The 21,836-nt window shown below is 43.0% G+C and overlaps 1 pseudogene; it reads right to left on the reverse strand.

Moving 5' to 3' along the window:
* Nucleotides 1-21,836, reverse strand: part of LOC106602899 (BRISC and BRCA1-A complex member 2-like) — a 187,559-nt pseudogene that overhangs the window by 47,802 nt on the left and 117,921 nt on the right.

The raw sequence follows: 21,836 nt of genomic DNA on the forward strand, positions 1-21,836 counted from the left end.
CTACATGACGATTTTCACTCATTTCAGGAACTTAAAGACAGTTTTAATTTACCTGGCTCATAATTGTTCTTTTATTAACAATTTAGGTTTGCCCTTGGGGCTCTTGGTGTACCGTGGCATTCATATTTGATACTACAGTCGTGGCCAAAAGTTTGGAGAGTTTGGAGACACAAATATTAATTTCCACAAAGTTTTCTCCTTCAGTGTCTTTAGATATTTTTGTCAGATGTTACTATGGAATACTGAAGTATAATTACAAGCATTTCATAAGTGTCAAAGGCTTTTATTGACAATTACATGAAGTTGATGCAAAAAGTCAATATTTGCAGTGTTGAGCCTTCTTTTTCAAGACCTCTGCAATCCACCCTTGCATGCTGTCAATTAACTTCTGGGCCACATCCTGACTGATGGCAGCCCATTCTTGCATAATCAATGCTTGGAGTTTGTCAGAATTTGTGGGTTTCTGTTTGTCCACCCGCCTCTTGAGGATTGACCACAAGTTCTCAATGGGATAAAGGTCTGGGGTGTTTCCTGGCCATGGACCCAAAATATCAATGTTTTGTTCCCCGAGCCACTTAGTTATCACTTTTGCCATATGGAAAGGTGCTCCATCATGCTGGAAAAGGCTTTGTTCATCACCAAACTGTTCCTGGATGGTTGGGAGAAGTTCTCTCAGTTCTCTCGGAGGATGTGTTGGTACCATTCTTTATTCATGGCTGTGTTCTTAGGCAAAATTGTGAGTGAGCCCACTCCCTTGGCTGAGAAGCAACCCTACACATGAATGGTCTCAGAATGCTTTACTGTTGGCATGACACAGAACTGATGGTAGCGCTCACCTTGTCTTCTCCGGACAAGCTTTTTTCCGGATGCCCCAAACAATCGGAAAGGGGATTCATCAGAGAAAATGCCTTTACCCCAGTCCTCAGCAGTCCAACCCCTGTACCTTTTGCAGAATATCAGTCTGTCCCTGATGTTTTTCCTGGAGAGAAGTGGCTTCTTTGCTGCCCTTCTTGACACCAGGCCATCCTCCAAAAGTATTCGCCTCACTGTGCATGCAGATGCACTCACACCTGCCTGCCGCCATTCCTGAGCAAGCTCTGTACTGGTGGTGTCCCGATCCCACAGCTGAGTCAACTTTAGGAGACGGTCCTGGCGTTTGCTGGACTTTTTTGGGCGCCCTGAAGCCTTCTTCACAACAATTGAACCGCTCTCCTTGAAGTTCTTGATGATCCGATAAATGGTTGATTTAGGTGCAATCTTACTGGCAGCAATATCCTTGCCTGTGAAGCCCTTTTTGTGCAAAGCAATGATGACGGCACGTGTTTCCTTGCAGGTAACCATGGTTGTCTTCCCTGTGGCTCAGTTGGTAGAGCATGGTGTTTGCAACGCCAGCATGGTGTGTGCAATGCCAGGGTTGTGGGTTCGATTCCCATGGGGGGCCAGTACAAAAAAAAAAAAAAAGAAGAAATGCATGAAATTAAATGTATGAAATTTATACATTCACTACTGTAAGTCGCTCTGGATAAAAGTGTCTGCTAAATGACTAAAATGTAAAAAATGTTGACAGAGGAAGAACAATGATTCCGAGCACCACCCTCCCTTTGAAGCTTCCAGTCTGTTATTCGAACTCAAATCAGAATGACAGAGTGATCTCCAGCCTTGTCCTCGTCAACACTCACACCTGTGTTAACGAGAGAATCACTGACATGATGTCAGCTGGTCATTTTGTGGCAGGGCTGAAATGCAGTGGAAATGTTTTTGGGGGATTCAGTTCATTTGCATGGCAAAGAGGGACTTTGCAATTAATTGCAATTCATCTGATCACTCTTCATAACATTCTGGAGTATATGCAAATTGACATCATACAAACTGAGGCAGCAGACTTTGTGAAAATTAATATTTGTGTCATTCTCAAAACATTTGGCCAGGACTGTACATCCAAGATTTTTAGCTTAAGGAGAAAAACAAAGGTTGGTTCCAAAATGTATAATTTTTTACTGTCCACTTCTTATAAACCTCTTCCTCTTGATACTGTGTGGAAAAGAGACCTTCCAGGTATGGATCAATGTTTTAGTTGGGACGTGTGTGGTCTAATATCTCCTTTTGTTTACTTTAAAAGATTTTTCGGTACATCATTTATCTCTATGTCAGAAGCGCATTCTTCTTGCTGGGCTAACGGCAAGAAAATGATTGCAGTACAATGGAAGCCTCCACACTCACTTGCTATCCGTCAATGGATCCTCATTTTCTGGGATGTAATTTACACTCACTGGCCAGTTTAGTACCGGGTCGGACCCCCCTTTGCCTCCAGAACAGCCTGAATTCTTCAGGGCATGGACTCTACAAGTTGGAAACATTCCACAGGGATGTTGGCACACAGCTCGGACACCCATGCATACCCCACAAGACATGCCACAAGAGGTCTCTTCACAGTCCCCAAGTCCAGAACAGACTATGGGAGGCACACAGTACTTCATAGAGCCATGACTACATGGAACTCTACTACACATTAAGTAACTGACGCAAGCAGCAAAATTACATTTAAAAAAATAGATAAAAACACACCTTATGGAACAGCAGAGACTGTGACGCAACACAAACATTGGCACAGACACATGCATACACATGCACACACACAATAACATACGCACTATATATACACATGGATTTAGTACTGTAGATATGTGGTAGTGGTGGAGTAGGGGCCTGAGGGCACTGAGGGTATTGTGAAATCTGTGAATGTAATGTTATGTTTTAAAATTGTATAAACTGCTTTAATTTTGCTGGACCCAGGAAGAGTAGCTGCTGCTTTGGCAATAAATACAAATATACCAGGCAGGATGGGTCCATGGACTCATGCTGCTTACACTAAATCCTGACTCTGCCATCAGCATGACGCAACAGGAACTGGAATTCGTCAAACCAGTTTTTCCACTCCTGCTTCTTCTTGTTTTTAGCTGATAGGCGTGGAATCCGGTGTGGTCGTCTGCTGCATTAGCCCATCCATGGAGTCCACTACCAGGATCGACGAGATGTGTTCCAAGATGTCGTTCTGCACACCACTGTTGTTCTACACAATTATTTGTCTGTTTGTTGCCCGCCTGTTAGCTTGCACGATTCTTGCCATTCTCTTTCGACCTCTCTCATCAAAGAGCTGTTTTCACCAACAGGACTGCCGCTGGCTGGATCTTTTTTGTTTGTCACACCATTCTCGAGAAACCCTAGACACTGTTGTGCCTGAAAAGCTCAGGAAGGTGGCCGTTTCTGAGATACTGTATCTGGCGTACCTGGTACTGACAATCATACCACGCTCAAAATTGCTTAGGTCACTCGTTTTTCCCATTGTAATGTTCAATCGAATAGTAACTGAATGCTTCGATGCCTGTCTGCCTGCTTTATATAGCAAGCCCACTTACATGTGATTGTCTGTAATAGCGATCCATTTTCGTGAATGCGGTACCTAATAAATACCTAATAAACTGGCTGGTGAGTGTATATGGAGCTGTCTACAGCCCACATTAATGGAGCTAAAGAAAACACTGAAGCAAAAAAACACTTACTGTTCAATGCTGGGGGACAGGTAGAGTTTAAAGAACACCTAGGTTGCCTCTGCGTCCTCGAAGGTTACGGAGAGAAGGGCCACGTCTTCCCCAGGGTCCAACAATGTATCCTGGGGGAAGGGGGGGAGGAGGGGGAGTTAGTACTCACAAAGAAGTCTCATTTCACTTCTGCATGACTGATATGAATTAAACAAATCAATGTGAATGAAGTTAATTAAAACTTCCCCCCACACTGTAGGACATTTGGATTACAGCTGAAGTGAGCTGTACTTCAGTAATAAGTCAAGCTCAACCCAACCAAGTCCAGTTTAGCTTAGCTCAGCTACAGTAAGGCCAAATTCCCAGTCTAAGACTGATTGAAGTAAATCTGAGTGTGTTTGAAACAGACACACAAAGAGAGGGCAAGAGAGAGAAAGAGAAGAAAAAAGAAAGATAAGAGACCAGATTTGTTTCACGCCACGTTAACTACAACAGCTGCAGCCGATTAGCGGCGCTGATGACTGGGATCACCAACCATGTGTGAAAGAGAGAAGCTACTCGAAGCCGCTCTAGATGAGCCGATGACGCCGATCCATCTCTTCAAGGTTTCGATTTATTCCCCCCATTCTCTCTGTATCTATTGGTCTTTTTTCCTAGAGCTAGGCCCGCCCTGTGACGGATTGTCATTAGCACGATCTGACATTAAGCACGGCTCAGGCTAACTGAAAGAGGGCCGGGGCGTTAAACAAATGTCTTACAGTCGGTTTGAACTCATCCATTTGGGATAATCACTGCCCTTCGCGACAAGAGGGAATCTCCCACACCACCATACGGTATCGGTTAAGGGTCGGCGCTACCAGTTCGTTAGCCAGGCGACTCAACACGGCCAACTCCGTAACCAAAGCAGGCACAATGAGGTCTGTTAAGAGGAGATGAAACTGCCTTTTCTTTGATAGGCGCGAAACGGTTGACTGTGTGCACTCCCTCATTGGGCAGTTTCTGAGTTAAAGTGTGTTAATTGTGTTTTGTGTAACCTAATTGCTATTGGGTTTTTGGTTGGGTTTTTAATTTAAAGTGTTTTAAATGAGACTTGAGGGAGTTGGATACATGACTCTTTCACATCAAGGACTCCCTCTCTGGCCCTGAATGAAGATGGCTGCCACACTGCCCACGTACGTTGGGATTTCCATACCACTGTTTCAAGAGGTCGTGGGTCAAAATTAACCATCTGAATTAGTGTTTGTGGCTCAGTTTTTATATTTCAAAAACGACGTGAATTTAGTTGTCAGGGTCCTCTGCAGGCAGGGAAAAAGTTCCCATCCATCTAGCCCAAGCAGATCAGAGTGATGCACAACACACAACACGAAGCCACACTTCTTCCCAAATCATCTTGGTGTGTGAATGTGTATATGTATGTATGCCTGTGTACGAACAGCAACAACAATGAAAAGATGGCAACATCATGTCGAATCCTGTCACTCGTCAAAGAAAATAGCATAGAGGGGGAAAGAAAGGGGGATGTGGGGTAAAAGAGAATAGGGTGTCTGTCTGGCATCCAAAGGTGTTGCTTGATTGAATCAGCTCGCATCAACATAGTGGACGTCTGCATCAATGAGCAACCACACTCCCTCCCCGAGTTGCGCTTCCGCAATTTACTATTTGGAATGGACTGGAATACATGGAAAGGTGGGGGAGGAATGAGACGAAGGGGAGATTTTTTTTATTTTACCTTTATTTAACCAGGTAGGCCAGTTGAGAACAAGTTCTCATTTACAACTGCGACCTGGCCAAGATAAAGCAAAGCAGTGCGACAAAAACAACAACACAGAGTTACACATGGGATAAACAAACATACAGTCAATAACACAATAGAAAAATCTGTATACAGTGTGTGCAAATGAAGTAAGGAGGTAAGGCAATAAATAGGCCAATAGTGGCGAAGTATTTACAATTTATCAATTTACACTGGAGTGATATATGTGCAGATGAGGATGTGAAAGTAGAAATACTGGTGTGCAAAAGAGCAGAAAAACAAAAACAAATATGGGGATGAGGTAGGTAGTTGGTTGGATGGGCTATTTACAGATGGGCTGTGTACAGCTGCAGCGATCGGTAAGCTGCTCTGACAGCTGACGCTTAAAGTTAGTGAGGGAGATATAAGTCTCCAACTTCAGTGATTTTTGCATTTCATTCCAGTCATTGGCAGCAGAGAACTGGAAGGAAAGGCGGTGTTGGCTTGGGGATGACCAGTGAAATATACCTGCTGGAGCGTGTGATACGGGTGGGTGTTGCTATGGTGACCAGTGAGCTGAGATAAGGCGGAGCTTTACATAGCAAAGACTTATAGATGACCTGGAGCCAGTGGCTTTGGCGAAGAATATGTAGCAAGGACCAGCCAACGAGAGCATACAGGTCGCAGTGGTGGGTATTATATGGGGCTTTGATGACAAAATGGATGGCACTGTGATAGACTGCATCCAATTTGCTGAGTAGAGTAGGCTATTTTGTAAATTACATCGCCGAAGTCAAGGATCGGTAGGATAGTCAATTTTACGAGGGTATGTTTGACAGCATGAGTGAAAGAGGCTTTATTGCGAAATAGGAAGCAGATTCTAGATTTTACTTTGGATTGGAGATGCGTAATGTGAGTCTGGAAGGAGAGTTTACAGTCTAGCCAGACACCTAGGTATTTATAGTTGTCCACATATTCTAAGTCAGAACCGTCCAGAGTAGTGATGCTAGTCGGGTGGGCGGATGCAGGCAGCAATCGATTTAAGTTTTATTTTTGCCGCTATCAGACACTACTGATTTATGCTTATACATACATTTCTGCATGGGTACAATCCCCCTGTGCATCCAAGCCTCCCAGCGGTTTTGGTTGCACATTTGAAAAAAATTTCCTTCTGGAAGAGTTTCATTTTTTAAGGCCAAAATCCTGACTTGCGATATGCATACATAACTTTAGAACGCATTCAGAACATCATGAGGTATTCCAGGAAACACAAGGAATTCTCCAATCACGAGTTGGCGAGTGACAGAGGGGTAAACGTACAACTTCTGTCTTCAATCCCTTACAACCACATCAACCTTCAAGTTTGGTCTGAAGATGATTAGTGTGGAAGCTTACAGCCTCACACACTGCGGTGCATATCAGAAAGCTGGGTGCAATCTCTAAGTTAGGATACAGAATACAGACAGTCCTACCCATTTGGCCACTCTTCTGGCCATAGTCTCCCAAACTATCACAAGGCCTTGATTTACCAAACCAAGAGCTGAAGATGGGTAATGTAAATTTAATTTATTTAGTCAGGGGAGCCCAATTGAGACCAGCGTCTCATTAACAATGTAGCCCCGAGGACAACAATTTCACAAATGAAGTAAGACCAAGATAAGGATTTGTATGATTGAGCAGAGTTTTTACTACTTGATGTTGGTAGTAAACAAGTAGTCAAAACACTACAGCCAGTGTTGGGGAGTAACAGGTTACATGTAATCCGTTACACGTAACTGATTACAAAAAAATTAACTGTAATATGGTACGTTACCAGCAAAATTATCGTAATCAGATTACAGATACTCTTGAAAAACTACATGATTACTTACTAAGGATTACTTTTAAATTCATAAAGGAAATTTGCGAAACAAATATGAATAGGTTTTTGTAGGCAACAGTGCAAGCTGCCTTCCAATGTCGTGACTGCTATCAATATCAAAGATTATACAACCAACTTTAATATACGCTTGGAGGTAAGGACGACAGAAGTGGTGTAGCCTACGGGCGATACGGATATCACTACGGCCTGTTATTGATATATAGAGTGCATTTGGAAAGTATTCAGACTCCTTGAATTTTTCCACATTTTGTTACGTTACAGCCTTATTCTAAAATGGATGACAATATTTTTTTCCCTCATCAATCTACACGCAATACCCCATAATGACAACATGAAAACAGGTTTTTAGAAATGTTTGCACATTTATTACAAAAACAGGAATAACTTATTTACATAAGTATTTAGACCCTTTGCTATGAGAATTGAAATTGAGCTCAGGTGCATCCTGTTTCCATTGATCATCCTTGAGATGTTTCTACAACTTGATTGGAATCCACCTGTGGTAAATTCAATTGACTGAACATGATTTGGAAAGACACACACCTGTCTATGTAAGGTCCTACAGCAAAAACCAAGCCATGAGGTCGAAGGAATTGTCCATAGAGCTCCGAGACAGGATTGTGTCGAGGCACAGATCTGGGGAAGTGTACTAAAACATTTCTGCAGAATTGAAGGTCTTCAAGAACACAGTGGCCTCCATCATTCTTAAATGGAAGAAGTTTGGAACCCCCAAGACTCTTCCTAGAGCTGGCCGCCCGGTCAAACTGAGCAATCGAGGAAGAAGGGCCTTGGTCAGGGAGGTGACGAAGAACCCAATGGTTACTCTGACAGAGCTCCAGAGTTCCTCTGTGGAGATGGGAGAACCTTCCAGAAGGACAACCATCTCTGCAGCACTTCACCAATCAGGCCTTTATGGTAGAGTGGCCAGACAGAAACCGCTTCTCAGTAAAAGGCACATGACAGCCTGCTTGGAGTTTGCCAAAAGGCACCTAAAGGACTCACAGACCATGGGAAACAAGATTCTCTGGTCTGATGAAACCAAGATTGAATTCTTTGGCCTGAATGCCAAGCGTCACGTCTGGAGGAAACCTGGCACCATACCTACGGAGAAGCATGGTGGTGGCAGCATCATGCTGTGGGGATGTTTTTCAGCAGCAGGGACTGGGAGACTAGTCGGAGCAAAGTAAAGAGAGATCCTTGATGAAAACCTGCTCCAGAGCACTCAGGACCACAGATTGAGGAAAAGGTTCACCTTCCAACAGGACAACGACCCTAAGCACACAGCAAGACAGCAATGTTTTCCAAAACTTTACTAAGGGTTGGTAACAAGCTGATTGGTTGGCTGTTTGAGCCAGTAAAGGGGGCGTTTACTATTCTTAGGTAGTGGAATTACTTTTGCTTCCCTCCAGGCCTGAGGGATCACACTTTCTAGTAGGCTTAAATTGAAGATGTGGCAAATAGGAGTGGCAATATCATCTGCTACTATCCTCAGTAATTTTCCATCCATGTTGTCAGACCCCGGTGGCTTGTCATTGTTGATAGACAACAATATTTTTTTCACCTCTTCCACACTCAATTTACATAATTCAAAATGACAATTTTTGTCTTTCATAATTTGGTCAGTGTTTTTTGCTGGCATGTCATGCCTAAATTTGCTAATCTTACCAATGAAAAAAAAATCATTAAAGTAGTTGGCAATATCAGTCAGTTTTGTGACGAATGAGCCATCTGATTCAATGAAGGATGGAGCTGAGTTTGCCTTTTTTCTCAATATTTCATTGAAGGTGCTTGAAAGCTTTTTACTATCATTCTGTATGTCGTTTTTCTTTGTTTCATAGTGTAGTTTCTTCTTTTTATTCAGTTTAGTCACATGATTTTTCAATTTGCAGTATGTTTGCCAATTGTTTGTGCAGCCAGACTTATTTGCCATTCCTTTTGCCTTATCCCTATCAACCAAAAAAAAATTCAATTCCTCATCAATCCATGAGAATTTAACCGTTTTTACAGTACTTTTTTTAATGGGTGCATGCTAATTGGTAATTGGGATAAGTCATTTCATAAATGAGTCAACTGCAACATCTGTTTGCTCCTCAATACACACCACGGACCAACAAATATTCTTTACATCAACAACATAGGAATCACTACAGTGAATCATATGAAGTGCCTTCAGAAAGTATCCTTTGACTTGTTCCACATTTTGTTGTGTTACAGCCTGATATTTTTTTCTCACCAATCTACACACAATACCCTATAATGGCAAATTGAAAACAGGTTTTTTGAAATTTCTGCAAATGTATTGTAAATGAAATACAGAAATGTCATTTACATAAATATTCACACCCCTGAGTCATTACATGTTAAAATCACCCTTGGCAGCGATTACAGATGTGAGTCTTTCTGGGTAAGTCTTTAAGAGCTGTCAGGTTGGTGGGTGTAGCTGGTGTATAAAGTCAGGCGCAGGAAAGCAGAGATGAGTGAAACAACGCACTTTACTCGACATCACAAAGTAAACAATTTACAAAGTGCAAAAAGAACGGTTGCCACAAAGCATGGGTGATAAACAGCACCCGGTACAAACAAGCCGGAACATACAGACCTGAACAAATAACAATCACACACAAAGACATGGGGGAAACAGAGGGTTAAATACATGACCAGTAATTGGGAAATGAAAACCAGGTGTTTGGGAAAACGAGACAAAACAAATGGAAAATGACAAATGGATCGGCGATGGCTAGAAGACCGGTGACGTCGACCGCCGAACACCGCCCGAACAAGGAGAGGCATCAACTTCGGCCGAAGTCGTGACAAGAGCTTTGCACACCTGGATTGCACAATATTTGCACATTATTCCCTTCAAAATTCTTCAAGCCCTTTTAAATTGGTTGTTGATCATTGCTAGACAACATTTTTTAAAGTCTTTCCATAGATTTTCAAGCAGATTTAAGTCAAAACTGTAACTCGGCCACTCAGGAACATTCACTGTCTCCTTGGTACGCAACTCCAGTGTAGATTTGCCTTTGTGCTTTAGGTTATTGTCCTGCTGAAAGGTGAATTTATCTCCCAGTGTCTGGTGAAAAGCAGACTGAACAGGGTTTTCCTCTAGGACTTTGCCTGTGCTTAGCTCCATTACGTTTCTTTTTTTATCCTGAAAAACTCCCCAGTCCTTAACAATTACAAGTATACCCATAACATGATGCAGCCACCACTATGCTTGAAAATATGGAGAGTGGTACTCAGTAATGTGTTGTATTGGATTTGCCCCAAACATAACACTTTGTATTCAGGACAAAAAGGTAATTGTTTTGCCACATTACTTTAGTACTATATGTGCCCTTCTTTGCGAGGCATTGGAAAACCTCCTTGGTCTTTGTGGTTGAATCTGCGTTTGAAATTCACTTCTCGACAGAGGGACCTTATAGATAATTGTATGTGTTTGGTACAAAAATCATGTGAGTCCATGCAACTTAATATGTAACTTGTTAAGAAAATGTGTACTCCTGAACTTATTTAGGCTTGCCATTACAAAATGTTTGAATACTTTTTGACTCAAGACAATCAGCTTTTAATTTTTAATTAATTTATTAAACAGAATTCCATTTTGACATCATGGGGTATTGTGTGTAGCCCAGTGAAAAAAAATCTCAATTTAATCCATTTAAAATTCAATTAGCAAAACAAAAAAATGTGAAAAAAGTAAAGGGGTGTAAATACTTTCTGGAGGCGCAGTAGATGGTAAACAGTAGGGGGCCTAATTGACCCTTGTGGGACCCCAATGTTATAGTAGAGAGAGTCTGACTGAGTGTCCCCCAGACAAACCCATTGGCTTCTGTTTGTCAAATAGAAATACATCCAACTAATGGCTTCAGGAGAAACATTAAAGGAGGATAGTTTGCATCGGAGGACCTCATGATTCACAGTATCAAAGGCCTTTAAGATCCAGAAAGAATGTGCCAATATATCACTCATTATTACTTAAAGTACTACATAAATCACTACTGGTTTACTACACAATAGCAATCAATAGCAATCAAGTTGTAAAACCAGTAAGTTTTGTGTAGATCTTGTGTAGTATTAATGAGTTGTAATTCAGTAGAACTTTTTCATCAGGGTGAACCAAACTTACCTACTCATTTTAAGTTGTATTATTATAGCTAGAAAGTAAACAATATATTTATTGTAGAAAAAAATGCATTTAAATAAGAAAATATATTTTAAAGTGTGAGCTTTTAATGCCAACTGCAAACTACTGAAACGAAAACAAGAGGCTCAAAGCGCTCCAAATTTAAGAGCAAAGAATGCCTCTATGCCTTTGTTTATACACAGATTATATGCTTTTAACAGCAATACACTTGGGGCCAAGCACTGTCTGCTTAAGTAAAGAGCGGAAAAGCTAAGATCATTAAAAAAATCCCTTCTCTCCACAGGCCATAGCAGGGCCTTAATGAAGAGCCTAACCTCTCCATGGGGAGTAATGAGTCGCTAAAATGACCCCGGTTGGAGAACTGCGCATCAGGGGGGACTCCTTAGGAGAGTGGGTGGATGGGTGCAGTTACTTACTACACACCCTGGCAGTATGTGAGTCAGCCCCAAAAACTGGAGTTGAGAGAGAAGATGAAGGGTGTATGTATGTGTGTGTGTATGGGTGGGGAGTATAGGCTGCTCCACTCCACTGATAGCCTTGCTCGCTCCTCTCATCTGCCTTTCTCGCTCTCCCTCTCTTTCCTTCTTCTCGTTCCTTTCCTCCGTCCGTTGATGCCCAGCCTGTGGCATCTCTTCTCTGTGACATGTGACAGGTTGGAGATGTGACAGCTGTCCTTACGCCAGACCATGTCCGACCACAGTCACAACACAAACACACACACACTAAACAGACAAGGCTCTCGAAAAGGGCAGTAGGAGGTAAGGGCTCTTGTTCGTCTTACTTGCCCATCTTGAAATGTCACGGGCAACGTGATGGGGCAGCTTGAGTGACAAAGGGGTTATTGCGTAAGGACGAGGGCAGCTCCTGGGCTTGCTTTGAGATTCTCTGTCCGTCTGTCTGTTGGACACAGTGTTTCACCCCAACCACGCAACCTGCCAGTCAACATTCTAGGAGGAAAGTACAAATCTTGAGGTCTACATTGAGATGGTAATGAGCTGATCTTTTTTTTCTCCAGAATATGTAGGTGGGAGACTGGGAGATTTTAAGGAGCTCTGACATTTCAGTTGGTGCTTGGAGCTAAATGGATCCTTTGCACAAGGGATACTAAAACCAAGCAAAACATTTCAGAATTTGTCAACTGGATTTTGGATTTATTAGGTGGGGAATCAAAATTGTCTTACCTTTTCCTCCATTGAAACTACAAACAATTTGATGACAAATTATTCAAAATTATGCTGTTGCACCCTTATGACAGTTCTGCGTCTACTTCATAAATTGCCTACTGCCGATGACCTTGTCCATTTTGCTGAGAACTCATAACCAATGTTCTCTCTAAGCCCTGGGACTGCCACGCAGAGCGCAGAAGAATGGTGCGAGATTGAACATCACTCAATTTCCAAAGGTTTCCCTGTTAGTTAACACTATCAACGTTTCCCTTTACTGTGGCAATTATGATCAAATCAATGCAATATTATATTACCTCAATTAACCTCGACACTGGTGCCCCGCACATTTACTCTGTACCGGTACCCCCTGTATATAGCCCCGCTATTGTTATTTACTGCTGCTCTTTAATTATTTGTTATTTTTATCTCTTACTTTTTTGGGGGGGTATTTTCTTATTAAAACTGCATTGTTGGTAAGGGCTTGTAAGTAAGCATTTCACTGTTTTATTCGGTGCATGTGACAAATACAATTTCATATTAGCCACTTTCAATGCAATTTTGTTTTTTTATTTAACCTTTATTTAACTAGGCAAGTCAGTTAAGAACAAATTCTTATGCCTAGGTTAAATAATAAACATTTAAAAATATCATTTCTTGTCACGTCCTGACCAGTAAAAGGGGTTGTTTGTTATTGTAGTTTGGTCAGGGCGTGGCAGGGGGTGTTTGTTTAGAGTGTTTCGGGGTTTGTTGGGCTATGTTCTATGTTAGTATATTTCTATGTTTATCTAGTATGTTTAGTTAATTGGGTTGACCTTCAATTGGAAGCAGCTGCTCCTCGTTGCTTCTAATTGAAGGTCCTATTTAAGAGGGGTGTTTTTTCTATGGGATTTGTGGGTAGTTGTTCCGTGTGTAGCTGTGTGCCTCACAGGACTGGTTTGTCGTCGTTATTTTTGTTTAAGTGTTTTGTGTCTTCGTAATTAAAGAAAATTAGCATACACATTCCCGCTGCATTTTGGTCCACTCCTTACAATGGCCGTGACATTTCTAGTCTATGCCTAGGTTAAATAATAAAAATTAAAAAATATAATTTCTAGTCAGCAATAGTGGGGTGATTGCTTCCTACAAGAGCACAAAACGTGTACATTTCTAGACATCTTTGAAAAGCCAGTCAGGTAAAGATCTTTTTTTTTTGTCTTAAAGAGGCAGTTTGGATTTTGAGATGGGCTTGAATAAGCTAAGTAGCCAATAGGCAGACGGTATAATTTGGCTGATTCTTTGTAATAATTTTATGGCAATAATAATACATTTTATTTTGTAAAGTAATTTTTTGCATCAAACAACCTTGTCTGAAGGACAAGTGGATAAGCAGGTTGTCAAGCCCTGGATGTTTTTTTTTCTCTCAAAAGTTTCAGGGAATGTAAGCCTACATTGAACACCACACATTGGCTGCTACTGTAGGCTGAATGATAGAACGGCTATTTCCATGTTAAAATGTTATGGGATGCATTTTCTCCATTGTTTTTGATGGAAGGCCACTCTGATAGGCACACATTATGATCAAATAGCCATAGTAGCCTACTTGGCCACTGTTAAAACTAACTTAAAGCGGGTACAGCAGTAAACGCGCACTGGAAGTTGCAAAGAATTTTCACGACATTCAAGTTTGCACTCAGCAGACCTGAAATTTATTCAGTGCTGAAAAAAATAGAGGGAACATTGCTCATAACTGCAGTGTGCTATTAATTAACAAAGCAGTGTCTCGTAGAGCAATTTTCATTCCACTGTCTTCCATAGCTTTGATGTTGAAATTACATTAAGAGGAAGCATACGGGAGGGGATATTGGAAGATCATTGCCATAACAAAATAGTTCACTTTTCATTTCTGCCTGCGTTTCAATGAGTTTTTCCAAGAATGGGTGAATAAGATTGAAGATACAAGGGTATTACTATAGTTTCACCGTGTATATTGTAGCACAAAACCACTCAATCAACATAAGTCTTTAAATAGTCTTCTTTACAATTTTATTCATAAGAAAGGTAAGGCTATAATGCCATGCATATTCAAGAGACCAAGCTTTCAACTGATTGAAAAGATGTCCAAACAAATAACGCAGATCGGCGATACAGAGCGACATGTTTTGTGTCAGAGGTTCATAGGCTTGATGGAAGCTTTGTGCCACAACGCCCTGAGGCGGAAAAGCGTATATCATAGGGTCAAGGTGGCTGTTACCAACGCATGTCTCATCGCATGAAATGTTCTGTTCTCACAGAGTTAGGAGGGGAGTTGAGGACATGACATTGTTCCTAATTAAGTCCTACTGTGTGGAGGAGGGGGGGGACAGTGCAGTATGCGCTGTGGAAAGATGTGCCCTGTCGCCGTCCCCAAGTCTTCACAAACCTGTATACATATACGCAAATTGGGCAGAGGACACTAGAGGCACAAATCGCATGTGAACACACACAGAGAATTCCTCTGTCCCAGGCAGTGGACCATGCTAAAATGCATAAAAACGGGAACAGTCAATCATTAACTAACCGGCTCTATGCCGTCACATTACGTGCTGTGTATATGGGCTTCATGTAGACAATAGGGAGCTGATTACAGAGCATACACACACATGGTCTGGCTGGATCCACCCCTGTGTCAAGAGTATGCCAGGGACACCACAAACCAAACATACCTAAAGCCCGTTGCCATGGACACCTGTGTGTGTTGTGAGAGAGTGTGTGTGTGTGTGTGTGTGTAAGAGAGAGTGAGAAAGTGAGCCAGAGAGAGAGAGAGAGAGAGAAATCCTAAATGTGTCAAAAGGAATAGCTGGGAGTGGCAGCAAAAGGGAACCCACGCTGTGTTAGTTACATGCCAGGCAGTTCCAAAGTTTATGAAGAACATAAAGTCATGGTTACATCATCTACAATGACGAAACCAGAAGCATACCATCCTGCATCCCACTGCTGGCTTGCCTCTGAAGCTAAGCAGGGTTGGTCCTGGTCGGTTCCTGGATGGGAGACCAGATGCTGCTGGAACTGGTGTTGGAGGACCAGTAAGGCACTTTTTCTTCCAGAGCATTGTTTGGGGACATTACGCTGTGTAGGGTGTTGTCTTTCGGATGGGATGTCGAATGGAAGTCCTGAATCTCTGTGGTCTAAAGATCCCATGGCACTTATCGTAAGAGTAGTAGGAGTGTTAACCCGGTTGTCACGTCTAAATTCCTAATCTAGCCCTCATACCATCATGGCCACCTAATCATCCCCAACTTCCAATTGGCTCATTCCTCCTTTCCCCAGGTCGTTGCTGTAAATGAGAATGTGTTCTCAGTCAACTTCCCTGGTAAAAATAAAGTTTTCTTTTAAACATTTTGTTATGTTATAGTCTTATTCTAAAATGGATTAAAAAAAAAAATCTTATCAACCTAAACACATTACCCCATAATGACAAAGCGAAAACAGGTTTTTATACATTTTTGCAAATGTATTAAAAATAAAAACATAAGTATTCAAACCCTTTGCTATGAGACTCGAAATTGAGCTCAGGTGCATCCTGTTTCCATTGATCATCTTTGAGATGTTTCTACAACTTGATTGGAGTCCACCTGTGGTAAATTCAATTGATTGGGCATGATTTGGAAAGGCACACACCTGTCTATAAAAGGTTGACAATGTATGTCAGCCAAAAACCAAGCCAGGAATTGTCCATAGAGCTCTGAGACAGGATTGTGAAGAATGGGAGAAACTGCCCAAATACAGGTGTGCCAAGCTTGTAGCGTCATATCCAAGAAGATTCAAGGCTGTAATTGCTGCCAAAGGTGCTTCAACAAAGTACTGAGTAAAAGGTCTGAATACTTATGTAAATGTGATAGTTTTTTATCTTTTATAAATTAGCAAAAATGTCAAATAAATAATTGTTTTGCTTTGTCATTATGGGTATTGTGTGTAGATTGATGAGGGAAACGACTATTTAAATGAATTTTAGAATAAGGCTGTAACCTACCAAAATGTAAAAAAAGTCAAGGGGTCTGAATACTTTCCAAAGGCACCGTAAATAATGAAAATCAACACAATAACAATGATGGCAAGTGCCGATACTCAATTATAATCAGCTCGTGCTTATATGATGTCTTCACGCAATGGCATCAGTTGGAGCCTGTCCATGTCACATAAACAATGAAATCTGGTGAATGCATTGTTGATGTTGTTTTTTGCTTGAGATGGGGCTGCTCTCTCAGTGATGACATTTTGTACTGATAATCGACCCGTAGCACTGTCACCGGCTTGTTCTATTGAAACGGAGCCGTCCCTTACTCTCTGCTGTTTCACCGTTTAATTTGGTGGTGGAGCAGGCAACTGCTCAGGGAGCACCGTTCTGGCTTTTTTGCGGAGGCTCAGAATTAGATGTCATGATTCATTTCATCCCCACCATCAGACGTTTTCATCCTGATTTTATAGCAATGCTAACGCAGCATGTGCATCGATTCGTCTTGGTCTTCTTGCCATTGTAAATTACTCATGCTCTCACTGTGCACTCCAAGTAGGCCAGAGTACTCTGATAAATCAGATTGGACTGATATAGGGTACATACCATTTTGAGATTATATACTGCTCAAAAAATAAAGGGAACACTTAAACAACACATCCTAGATCTGAATGAAAGAAATAATCTTATTAAATACTTTTTTCTTTACATAGTTGAATGTGCTGACAACAAAATCACACAAAAATAATCAATGGAAATCCAATTTATCAACCCATGGAGGTCTGGATTTGGAGTCACACTCAAAATTAAAGTGGAAAACCACACTACAGGCTGATCCAACTTTGATGTAATGTCCTTCTAACAAGTCAAAATGAGGCTCAGTAGTGTGTGTGGCCTCCACGTGCCTGTATGACCTCCCTACAATGCCTGGGCATGCTCCTGATGAGGTGGCGGATGGTCTACTGAGGGATCTCCTCCCAGACCTGGACTAAAGCATCCGCCAACTCCTGGACAGTCAGTGGTGCAACGTGGCGTTGGTGGATGGAGCGAGACATGATGTCCCAGATGTGCTCAATTGGATTCAGGTCTGGGGAACGGGCGGGCCAGTCCATAGCATCAATGCCTTCCTCTTGCAGGAACTGCTGACACACTCCAGCCACATGAGGTCTAGCATTGTCTTGCATTAGGAGGAACCCAGGGCCAACCGCACCAGCATATGGTCTCACAAGGGGTCTGAGGATCTCATCTCGGTACTTAATGGCAGTCAGGCTACCTCTGGCGAGCACATGGAAGGCTGTGCGGCCCCCCAAAGAAATGCCACCCCACACCATGACTGACCCACCGCCCAACCGGTCATGCTGGAGGATGTTGCAGGCAGCAGAACGTTCTCCACGGCGTCTCCAGACTCTGTCACGTCTGTCACGTGCTCAGTGTGAACCTGCTTTCATCTGTGAAGAGCACAGGGCGCCAGTGGCGAATTTGCCAATCTTGGTGTTCTCTGGCAAATGCCAAACGTCCTGCACGGTTTTGGGCTGTAAGCACAACCCCCACCTGTGGACGTCGGGCCCTCATACCACCCTCATGGAGTCTGTTTCTGACTGTTTGAGCAGACACATGCACATTTGTGGCCTGCTGGAGGTCCTTTTGCAGGGCTCTGGCAGTGCTTCTCCTGCTCCTCCTTGCACAAAGGCGGAGGTAGCGGTCCTGCTGCTGGGTTGTTGCCCTCCTACGGCCTCCTCCACGTCTCCTGATGTACTGGCCTGTCTCCTGGTAGCGCCTCCATGCTCTGGACACTACGCTGACAGACACAGCAAACCTTCTTGCCACAGCTCGCATTGATGTGCCATCCTGGATGAGCTGCACTACCTGAGCCACTTGTGTGGGTTGTAGACTCCGTCTCATGCTACCACTAGAGTGAAAGCTCCGCCAGCATTCAAAAGTGACCAAAACATCAGCCAGGAAGCATAGGAACTGAGAAGTGGTCTGTGGTTACCACCTGCAGAACCACTCCTTTATTGGGGGTGTCTTGCTAATTGCCTATAATTTCCACCTGTTGTCTATTCCATTTGCACAACAGCATGTGAAATTTATTGTCAATCAGTGTTGCTTCCTAAGAGGACAGTTTGATTTCACAGAAGTGTGATTGACTTGGAGTTACATTGTGTTGTTTAAGTGTTCCCTTTATTTTTTTGAGCAGTGTAGTTAGAATAGATCAATACAATAGAATGGCCCACCCTGTTCTTCATTCATAATTGGTGATTACATAATTATGCATCGTTCGCTACCCCTCGATCTTCAACTCCCCCTTCTTCCCTTTTCCCCCATCAAAAGATGACATGCCCTCCTAAAGTTCCAGGACTTGTGTACAGATCCTTGCGACATGGGGCCGTGCATTATCATGCTGAAACAAGAGGTGATGGCGGCGGATTAATGGCACGACAATGGGCCTCAGGATCTCGTCACAGTATCTCTGTGCATTCAAATTGCCAGAAAACTGCTCGCCCACAATACGTCATACACGCCGTCTGCCATCTGCCCGGTACAGTTGAAACCGGGATTCATCCGTAAAGAGCACACTTCTCCAGCGTGCCAGTGGCCAGCGTAGGTGAATTTTTGCCCACTGAAGTTGGTTTTAAGATGCCGAACTGCAGTCAGGTCAAGAACCTGGTGAGGACGACGAGCACGCAGATGAGCTTCCCTGAGACGGTTTCTGACAGTTTGTTCAGAAATTCTTTGGTTGTGTAAACCTACAGTTTAATCAGCTGTCCGGGTGGCTGGTCTCAAACGATCCAGCAGGTGAAGAAGCCGGATGTGGAGGTCCTGGGCTGGCGTGGTTACATGTGGTCTGTGGTTGTGAGGCCGGTTGGACGTACTGCCAAATTCTCTAAAACGCTTATGGTGGAGAAATTAACATTAAATTATCTGGCAACAGCTCTGGTGAACATTCCTCCAGTCAGCAGGCCAATTGTACGCTCCCTTAAAACTTGAGACATCTGTAGCATTGTGTTCTGTGCAAAAACTGCACATTTTAGAGTGGCCTTTTATTGTCTACAAGGTGCACCTGTGTAATGATCATGCTTTTTAATCAGCTTCTTGATATGCCACACCTGTCAGGTGGATGGATTATCTTGGCAAAAGAGAAATGCTCACGAACAGGGATGTAAACAAATTTGTTGCCCATGAAACATGGGAACAACACTTTACATGTTGCGTTTAGATTTTTGTTGTTCAGTGTAGTAAAGGATGACGCCAAAAAAATTGAATAGAAACTCTGCAAACAGTGGTTTGCTTACCATAGTTTGACAACGAATATGACATACCACTTAAAAACAGTAAGTTAGCCTACTTTGTTTTTCTAGTTGCATGCTAAAACATTGACAGGTTTTATATGCTTGACAGCGGCCGCTGCAGTGGTGCTCTCCAAGGTGAAACATAATCTTCAGTGCGTCGCTGAATTGGCGCACTGCTGGTTTACAAGTTAATTAAACATAATTCTTCCTTTTTACCTGGCCTTCTCAAATATAGTTACAACAAGGCCTTTTGTGTAGCCTATTACCAACAACTTCAGGAGCGTAAAGGCAGAATCTGCGCAGGCCAGCAGCAGCGGTGAGGAGGGTCAGGAACAGCTTTCATTCTTATGGTTATTTTGATCTCTGGCTCCCTCTTGAGTCATTTGTGTCTTAATTATTTAATCGAACAGTGCGCTTAAAGCATCAGACAAGCTCAGTGCATATAATTGATTTTATTAAAACACATGGCGTGTCTATATATGGAAAAATAAATGTTTTCACATTTAGACCAATCGATTGTTCAAAAGAACAGACAACTCTCGGCTGACATCTATCTCTTGTCCAATTTGAACATTTTAATCTTTCCCTGTGCTGGAGCAGTTCAAAACACAACACACACATTGTTTCCCCACCCCAACCACACTATTCATTTCCTGGAAATGAGAATGGAATGAAGCACCTGTTGGTGAGTCACAACCACAGGTTAAATTATCCCAGCACAACAAATAACTGGGTACACGATAGTCAGCACGAGTCATTACCCAAAACAGGAGTCAACGCAAATGGACATCTATACTTTCAGGTGGGGAAGACTATGTTCCCATGTTCAGAGAGGGGGAGAAACTATGGTGAGTCTGAGGACACTGCAAGTTTAAGTGGATGGGCAAGCTAAGTGGGTGGTTTAAGCCAAGGGCAGACTAGTACAACATGTTTGATTGAATGAGGGCAGAGGGAAGGTTAAGATACACTGCTCAAAAAAATAAAGGGAACACTTAAACAACACAATGTAACTCCAAGTTAATCACACTTCTGTGAAATCAAACTGTCCACTTAGGAAGCAACACTGATTGACAATACATTTCACATGTTGTTGTGCAAATGGAATAGACAACAGGTGGAAATTATAGGCAATTAGCAAGACACCCCCAATAAAGGAGTGGTTCTGCAGGTGGGGACCACATACCACTTCTCAGTTCCTATGCTTCCTGGCTGATGTTTTGGTCACTTTTGAATGCTGGCGGTGCTTTCACTCTAGTGGTAACATGAGACGGAGTCTACAACCCACACAAGTGGCTCAGGTAGTGCAGCTCATCCAGGATGGCACATCAATGCGATCTGTGGCAAGAAGGTTTGCTGTGTCTGTCAGCGAATTGTCCAGAGCATGGAGGCGCTACCAGGAGACAGGCCAGTACATCTGGAGACGTGGAGGAGGCCGTAGGAGGGCAACAACCCAGCAGCAGGACCGCTACCTCCGCCTTTGTGCAAGGAAGAGCAGGAGAAGCACACCAGAGCCCTGCAAAATGACCTCCAGCAGGCCACAAATGTGCATGTGTCTGCTCAAACGGTCAGAAACAGACTCCATGAGGGTGGTATGAGGGCCCGACGTCCACAGGTGGGGGTTGTGCTTACAGCCCAACACCGTGCAGGACGTTTGGCATTTGCCAGAGAACACCAAGATTGGCAAATTCGCCACTGGCGCCCTGTGCTCTTCACAGATGAAAGCAGGTTCACACTGAGCATGTGACAGACGTGACAGAGTCTGGAGACGCCGTGGAGAACGTTCTGCTGCCTGCAACATCCTCCAGCATGACCGGTTTGGTGGTGGGTCAGTCATGGTGTGGGGTGGCATTTCTTTGGGGGGCCGCAAAGCCTTCCATGTGCTCGCCAGAGGTAGCCAGACTGCCATTAGGTACCGAGATGAGATCCTCAGACCCCTTGTGAGACCATATGCTGGTGCGGTTGGCCCTGGGTTCCTCCTAATGCAAGACAATGCTAGACCTCATGTGGCTGGAGTGTGTCAGCAGTTCCTGCAAGAGGAAGGCATTGATGCTATGGACTGGCCCGCCCATTACCCAGACCTGAATCCAATTGAGCACATCTGGGACATCAT

The sequence above is a fragment of the Salmo salar genome, chromosome ssa01 (genome assembly GCF_905237065.1).
Source record: "Salmo salar chromosome ssa01, Ssal_v3.1, whole genome shotgun sequence".
NCBI classification, from domain to species: domain Eukaryota; kingdom Metazoa; phylum Chordata; class Actinopteri; order Salmoniformes; family Salmonidae; genus Salmo; species Salmo salar.